The 8,031-nt window shown below is 42.9% G+C and overlaps 1 pseudogene; it reads right to left on the bottom strand.

Annotated features, from left to right (window-relative positions):
- Positions 1-4,834: 4,834 nt before the first annotated feature.
- Positions 4,835-6,071, bottom strand: LOC105463588 (la-related protein 1B pseudogene; annotated as a pseudogene).
- Positions 6,072-8,031: the final 1,960 nt, after the last annotated feature.

Raw genomic sequence — 8,031 nt, 5'->3', positions numbered from 1 at the left:
ATTGTACATGTTATATTATCTACTCTGTTTCCTTATTTTTAAAATGAGAATGGCAATAAATATCACATAGATCAGTTGGGAATATAAAATAAAATATAAAATACAAAACATCTCATGATAAAATTGAAAAATTGTTGAAGCTTTTAAAAATATCTTCATTCTTTTCAAAAACATGAAGTAATTCTATTAAATAAAATGTTAAATTTATATAGCATTTATGTTTGTAAGTAGCTAAACTGTTGTTAAGGGCAGAATAGTCTGCTCAACTAGCAACTCTTTAGTAATATGCTTGTTCTACAAATCTTCAAGACATAAATTTAATTCATTTTAAGTTTTAAGTATATTCCTCAATTTTTATTATACTTTTAATGTTTAAAGTATTTCTGATTTTAAAAGAGAAATTATGCAGGTCTATTATTAATAACTCAAAACTTCCTAATACATTAAAAGAAAAAAAAGGTTCATCTTTTGATTCAGCAGGTTGGAAACAATCTTTTTGTAGAATCTGCGAAAGGACATTTGGGAGCCAACTGAAGTCTATAGTGAAAACCAGAGTATCTCACAAAAAAAAAAAAAAAAAAAAAAAAAGAGAAAGAAGCTATTTGTGAAAAGGCTTTGCGACGCGTGGGTTCATCTCACAGAGTTAAATGTCTCTGTTAATTCAGCAGGTTAGAAACTTTTTTTTTTTTTTTTTTAAGAACTTCCGCAGGGTTATTTGGGAGCCCATTGAAGCCTATAGGGAAAAACTGAATATCCCGCGATGAAAACTAAACACAAGCTATCTGTGAAAACGCTTTGCGATGTGTGGATTCATCTCAGAGTTAAACCTTTCTTTTGATTCAGCTGGTTAGAAGCACACTTTCTGTAGAATCTGCGCAGGAACATTTGGGAGCCCATTTTGAGGCCTACAGTGAAAAACCAATATCCTGCGATAAAAACTAAAATGAAGTTATATGTGAAAACTCTGCGATATGAAAATTAATCTCACAGAGTTTAACCTTTCTTTTGATTTAGCAGGTTGGAAGCACGTTTTTTGTAGAATCTGCGCAGGGTTATTTGGGAGCCCATTGAGACCTATAGTGAAAAACCGAATAATCCGTTATAAAAACTAGAAAGAAGCTATATGTGAAAATGCTTTGCGATGTGTGGATTCATCTCACAGAGTTAAACCTTTCTTTTGATTCAGCAGATTGGAAACACTCTTTTTGTAGAATCTCTGCAGGGACATTTGGGAGCCCATTAAGACATATAGTGAAAAAACCAATATCCTGCGATAAAAAAACAAAAAGAAACGAACTTTGAAAATGCTATGTGATGTGTAGATTCCTGAAGAGTTAAGCCTTTCTTTTGTTTCAGTAGGTTGAAAACACTCTGTAGAATCTGCGCAGGGACATTTGGGAGCCCACTGAGGCCTATAGTAAAAAAACGAATATCCTGCGATAAAAACTAAACACAAGCTATCTGCGAAAACCGTTTGTGATATGTGGATTCATCCCACAGAGATAAACCTTTCTTTTGTTTCAGTAAATTGGAAAGACTTTTTTTGTGGACTTTGCGAAGGTATGTTTGGGAGGCCATTGAGGCCTATAATGAAAAACCAAATATCCCGTGATAAAAACTAGAAAGAAGCTATCTGTGAAAACACTTGTGATATGTAGACTCATCTCACAGAGTTAAACCTTTCTTTTGATTCAGCAGGTTGGAAACAAACTTTCTGTAGAATCTGCACAGTGACATTTGGGAGCCATTGAGGCCTATAGTGAAAAACTGATATTCCACAATAAAAACTAGAAAGAAACTATCTGTGAAAATGCTTTAAGATGTGTGGATTCATCTCACAGAGTTAAACCTTTCTTTTGATTCAGCAGGTTGGAAACAGTTTTACTGTAGAATCTGCGCAGGGTTATTTGGGAGCCCATTGAGACCTATAGTGAAAAACAGAATAACCTGTGATAAAAACTAAACATTGTTTTGGGGAGTCAGGGACCCCAAACGGAGGGACCGGCTGAAGCCGTGGCAGAAGAACATAAATCGTGAAGATTTCATGAACATTTATTAGTTCCCCAAATTAATACTTTTATAATTTCTTACACCTGTCTTTACTGTAATCTCTGAACATAAATTGTGAAGATTTCATGGACACTTATCACTTCTCCAATGAATATCCTTGTGATTTCCTATGTCTGTGTTTATTTAATCTCTTAATCCCATCATCTTCTTTGTAAGATGAGGAGGATGAATGTCATCTCAGGACCCTGTGATTTTATCAACTGAACAAATTGTTTGTAGAGCATGTGTGTTTGAACAATATGCAATCTGGGCATCTTAAAAAAAGAACAGGATAACAGTGATGTTCAGGGAACAAGAGAGGTAATCTTGAACTGGCCAGCAGTGAGCCAGATGGAACAGAGCTGTATTCCTCCTCTTTCATAAGCAAATAGGAGAAATATCGCTGAATTCTTTTTCTCAGCAAAGAACATCCCTGAGAAAGAGAATGTGCCCTGAAGGTAGGCCTATATATGACCCCTTTTTAAGCTGTCCCGTCTTTTGTGGTCAAAGCCAAAGGGATGAAATAAGCACCAGTCTCCTACAGTGCTCCCAGGCTTATCAGGTGAACAAAAATTCCCACCTAATAAATTGTGGTCAGATAGGTTATCTGCTCTCAAACCCTGTTTCCTGATAAGATGTTATCAATGATAATGCGTGCCAGAAACTTCATTATCAATTTTAATTTCACCTCATCCGGTGGTCCTGTGAGCTCACCCTGCCTCCATTTGCTTTGTTATATTTTATTACCTTGTGAAGTATGTGATCTCTGTGACCCACACCCTATTCGTGCACTCCCTCCCCTTTTGAAAATTGCCAATAAAAACTTGCTGGCTCGGGGAACATCATGGATCCTGCTGACATGTGATGTCTCCCCCAGACACCCAGCTTTAAATTTCTCTCTCTTGTGCTCTTTCCCTTTATTTTTCAACCCAGCTGAGACACTTAGGAAATAGAAAAGAACCCACGTTAAACATCGGGAGAGGGTTCTCCCGATAAAACACAAGCTATCTGTGAAAAAGCTTTGCAATGTGTGGATTCAGCTTACAGAGATAAACCTTTGTTTCAGCAAGTTGGAAACACTTTCTTTGTAGAATCTGTGAAGGTACCTTAGTGAGCCCATTGAGGCCTATATTGAAAAACCAAATATCCCATGATAAAAACTGGAAAGAACCTATCTGTGAAAACCCTTTGCCAAGTGTGGATTCATCTCACAGAGTTAAACCTTTCTTTTGATTCCACATGTTGGAAACACATTTTTTGTATAACCTGCGAAGGGACATTTGGGAGCCCATTGTTGCATCTAGTTAAAAACAATTATCCTGCCATAAAAACAAGAAAGAAGCTATCTGTGAAAAAGCTTTGCAACGTGTGGACTCATCTCACAGAGATAAACTTTTGTTTCAGTAAATTGGACACTTTTTTTTTGTACAATCTGCACAAGGTTATTTGGGAGCCCATTGAGGCATATAGTGAAAAAACAAATATCCCACAATAAAAACTAGAAAGAAGCTATCTGTGAAAACGCTTTGCAAAGTGTGGATTCATCTCACAGAGTTAAACCTTTCTTTTGATTCAGCAGGTTGGAAAAACTTTCTTTGTAGAATCTGCACAGGGATATTTGGGAGCCCATTGAGGCCTATAGTGAAACATCAATATCCCGCAATAAAAACTAGATAAAAGCTCTCTGTGAAAATGCTTTGCGATGTCCTGATTCAACTCAGACAGTGAAACCTTTCATTTAATTTAGAAGGCTGTAAACAGTCTGTTTTGTTTTGTTTTTGTAGAATCTGCATGCACAGGGTTATTTGGTAGCCACTGAGACCTATAGTGAAAAACTGATATCCTACAATGAAAACTGGAAATGAGCTTTCAGTAAAAATACTTTATGATGTGTAGGTTAATCTAACAGAATTAAACATTATCTTATTATTATTCAAAAAGTTGTAAACACTTTTTTTGTAGAATCTGCACTGGGTTATTTCAGAGCCCATTGAAGCCTATAGTGAAAAACCAAATATCCTGCAATAAAAACTAGAAAGAATCTATATGTGAAAATGCTTTGTAATGTGTGGATTCATCTCATAGAGTTAAAGCTTTCTTTTGATTCAGCAGTTTGGGAAAACTCTTTCTGTAGAATTTGCACAGGGACATTTGGGAGCCCACTGAGACCCTTAGTGAAATACCAATGTCCTGCGATAAAAACTAGAAAGAAGCTGTCTGCGAAAACACTTTGCAATGTTTGAATTCACCTCACAGAATTAAAACTTTGTTTGGATTCATCAGGTTGGATACGCTTTCTGTAGAATCTGAGTAGAGATATTTGGGAGCCCATTGAGGCCTATAGTGAAAAATCAATATCCTTTGATAAAAACTAGAAAGAAGTTATCTGAGAAAATGCTTTGCAATGTGTAGATTCATCTCACTGAGTTAAACCTTTCTTTTGATTCAGCAGGTTGGAAAGACTTTTTTGTTTTCCCCCATAGTAACTTGTTTTTATCTTTTTATATGAGAAAGGGTGTTCTTAGTATTTTCACCTTTATGGCTGTGTGTTTGTTTTCATGTTTTCCAACCATAGATCCTGTTCCTAATAATATAAGCCATCATTGATAACTTTAGCAAGTTCAGACATAATTTTTGCCTGAGACATGTGGTTGCCTCTTTGATCTCCTCCAGGATGTTCTTTCACATAACATGGTTTCTGAGTTACAATCAAAATCTTGTTTAAGTCTTGGTCATCAATTTCATAATCTGAATCATTATCAGACCAATCAGTTAATGTGTTTTTTCATCCTATTTGTTCAATATCTTCATCAAACAACAAATCAAGTTCTTCTTGTTCTGTTTCTTCTGAAGAACATAGCTGATTTAATGATCCTTCAGGCACAGAGACTGATTCCCTCAATTTCACTGGGGCTGGCTGATGTCTCTTTTTTACTTCTATCCAAGGTTCTGAGTCCAAGTCAGGCAAACTGGCAGACAACCCTCTAGACGTTGTTTGAAGAATACTTGTTTCACTATTTTTCTTTGGGTTCAATGGGCTTCCAATTCTTGGAGAATTGGGGGCAGACTCTGAATGTGAGCAAAAGGCTCAGCCTGGTACAAACTCTGGACAATCAATCAGTTGAGAGAAATCTGTTTGTGGCACATTGCAAGGAGGAAGGCCTGGAATTGGCCACTTTTCTGGTTCTATCTTTTTTCTCATTCACAATTTCTACTTCTATGCCATCCTTCAGTGCCTCTAAGAGATGAGATGAGGTTTGTAGTGAGAGCCTGAACACGTTGAAAACCAGCAATCAGGGAAATAGGCAAGAAACCTTGTTCATCCATCTTTCCTCAAAGAAAGTAGTCTCCTTCAAAATTTTCTACATTGAAGTAATTTTCAATTTGACACTTCATGTACTCTTTAACCAATGCTTCTTCCACCGGATACACCCATACACCTGTACCATCATCACAGTAATACATCATACTGGTATTAAGTTTTGTTTGAAATGGTTGATCATTCCTTTCACCATGTTCTTGATAACCAAATAAATAAAGTTCAATCGAGGATTTTCTCTGCCTACTCCTCTTCCCCATCCTCAGTCTCTTCCTGGGCCTGTAAAGGAACCTCGGATATTACCACCCTCACTTCTCACATTGGAAACTTCATCTTGATCATCTCTTTTTTCTCTATCTCGCCTCTAACGTCATGTATCGTTTCTTCTATTGTTATGTGTTGATTTACTTACTTCAGGTTGACAGGATTCAGGTCTTTCTTGACTCTCTGGTCTTACATCATCTGAGTGGTACCCACTTGTGCTTATTAGCTGTCTTTTGTTGATTACTTGACTGAGCCTCAACCTCACTGACATTTTCACCAGGACCATTTAATTTTGTTTTCTGGTTTTGTTTGCTCTTTTACTTCTCTTTTCAACCTTCTCTTCTTTTTCTTTTCTATTTTGTGGCTTTTTATTTCCTTGGCTGAGGACGCTCTGACATCCAGTGTTCACTAATTCACTTGGTGTTGGCCAATTCTCCATAACGTTGAAATCACTAGCCTTGTTGAATTTGTCTTAAGTTTTCCTGCTTTTATAATTTTGAGGGCACCGAACTCTGACTCCAGGGTTTCCAGCGCTGGCGGCGGCGGACCTGTCCTGGCTGGGGACAGGTGCTGGGTAGCCTTTTTGTTCCAGGGATTTTCCTTCCGTGGCAGCGGCGGCAGCTGCCACTTCTCCTTAGGGTCAGCTGCCGCCTGCTCCCGGGGGTCCTCGGCCAACGGATCCGCAGCAACGGTGGCAATGGCTACTGCGGCGACCGCCGTGACGGTTCCCCGCTGAAGGGGCCCCGGGCCCATGCGCCTTGTGCGCCAGATGCAGCGCCAGGGGCCTCACGAGGACAGCCTCCTGGGGTACGCTGCGTGCCGGCACCACGTCAGAAGACTGCTCTCCCCGCGTCCCTGCGCTGGTGGTGGCCGCAGCCTTCTCCTGCCTCGCTGGCTCTTTGCCCTCACGTTCGGCCCAGGGCTGATGCTTGGCCTGCCGGTTCGCCTTGGACAACAGCGACTGGCTCTCAGCAATCACCGCTGGCGAATCTTCCCGAGAATGAGCTGCGGGCACCTGGGCGTGAGCAGATATCGGGTCCCTCTGCCCCAGGTGCCCCAGTTGGGGTGGCCCCGAGGCCAGGGAGCCCGACTGCCAGTCTCTCCGCCCGGGCACCGACCGGCTCCGGCTGGTGGCAGAGAACCCAACAGAGACAGCCACTGTTGCCGCCGTCGCCAGCCTAGGCCGCTCAGCGTCCGACCTGCCACCCTTCCCCGCACTGAATCGAGCGCCAATCGCTCGCCTGCCCCGTCCTCTCCAAAGCGCACACCCGGAGGGAGACACCACGCGCCGGGAGCCGCGACCCCTCACCTGGCGCGGGCAGCATCTGAGAGGTAGCACGCAGGGGCCCAGCACCTTTACAGGAGTCAGAGAGGCGGGAGCACGCAGAACACGTAACTGGCCGCGGGGGCGTGGACTCCGAGGAAGGGCGGCCTCAGAGGACCGGAAGGAGCCTCCCTAAGGAGATTGATATGGCTACTCACTGGCTCCTGCCCTCGCCTGGCCTCCCGCGGGAGTTGACGGATTCGCCCGCCCAGGTGCCCACCGGCCCGCCTGGCGGAGGGCCTGCCCCATCCCAGCGGCCCTCCCAGGGCGAGGAAGGACAAAGGGGATGACTCCGGACTCCAGGGCAGAGGCCACCCCCACTGCGGGATCCGGGGCGGGGCATATACCCGGCCTCTGTGGCTGGCTGCGGGCTCCTGCCGTGCCCCCAGAGCAACAGCAGCCAAGGGCCTGGGCAGCCCACACACATGACATCTGGAGAACCAGTCCCTCAATTTGCCTTTAGGCCCTAAAGCCAGGTTTCACCTAGGCTAAGGGAGGGGGACACGGAGTCGACCCTGTCCTGAGGGGCTGGCAAGTGAATTGTGCTCCCTGCCACCCCACACCACACACCCCAATCCCCACGCTCCCACCCCCCACCCCAACCCCCTTGCCTCCCCCACTCCCCCTCCCTCCCACCCCCTCGCCCCTCCCACCCCCTACCCTGTCACCCCCTCCCCTCTCACTCCCCACCCCTCCTCCCCCCTCCCGCCTCCCACCCCATCCCCCACCACCCCTCCCCCCCACCCCCCCCTTGACTCCCTGGAAACACTCTTTGTAGAATCTGCACAGAATCAATTGGGAGCCCATTGAGGCCTGTAGTGAAAAACGATATCCTGGGATAAAAACTAGAAAGAAATTAAATCTGCGAAAATCTTTGCAAATGTGTATTCCTTTCACAGAGATAAACCCTTCCTTTGTTTCAGCAAATTGGAAACACTGTTTTGCAGAATCTGGGAAGACTGTAGTCCTATAGTAAAAAACCGAATATCCCGTGATAGAACTGGAAAGAATCTATCTGTGAAAAAGTTTTGTGATGTGTGGATTCAACTCACAGAGTTAAACTTTATTTTGATTC

Source organism: Macaca nemestrina, chromosome 3 (assembly GCF_043159975.1).
Source record: "Macaca nemestrina isolate mMacNem1 chromosome 3, mMacNem.hap1, whole genome shotgun sequence".
NCBI lineage: Eukaryota > Metazoa > Chordata > Mammalia > Primates > Cercopithecidae > Macaca > Macaca nemestrina.
Note: the sequence above shows the minus strand (reverse complement) of the source record. Positions and strands in the feature narration are given on the sequence as shown.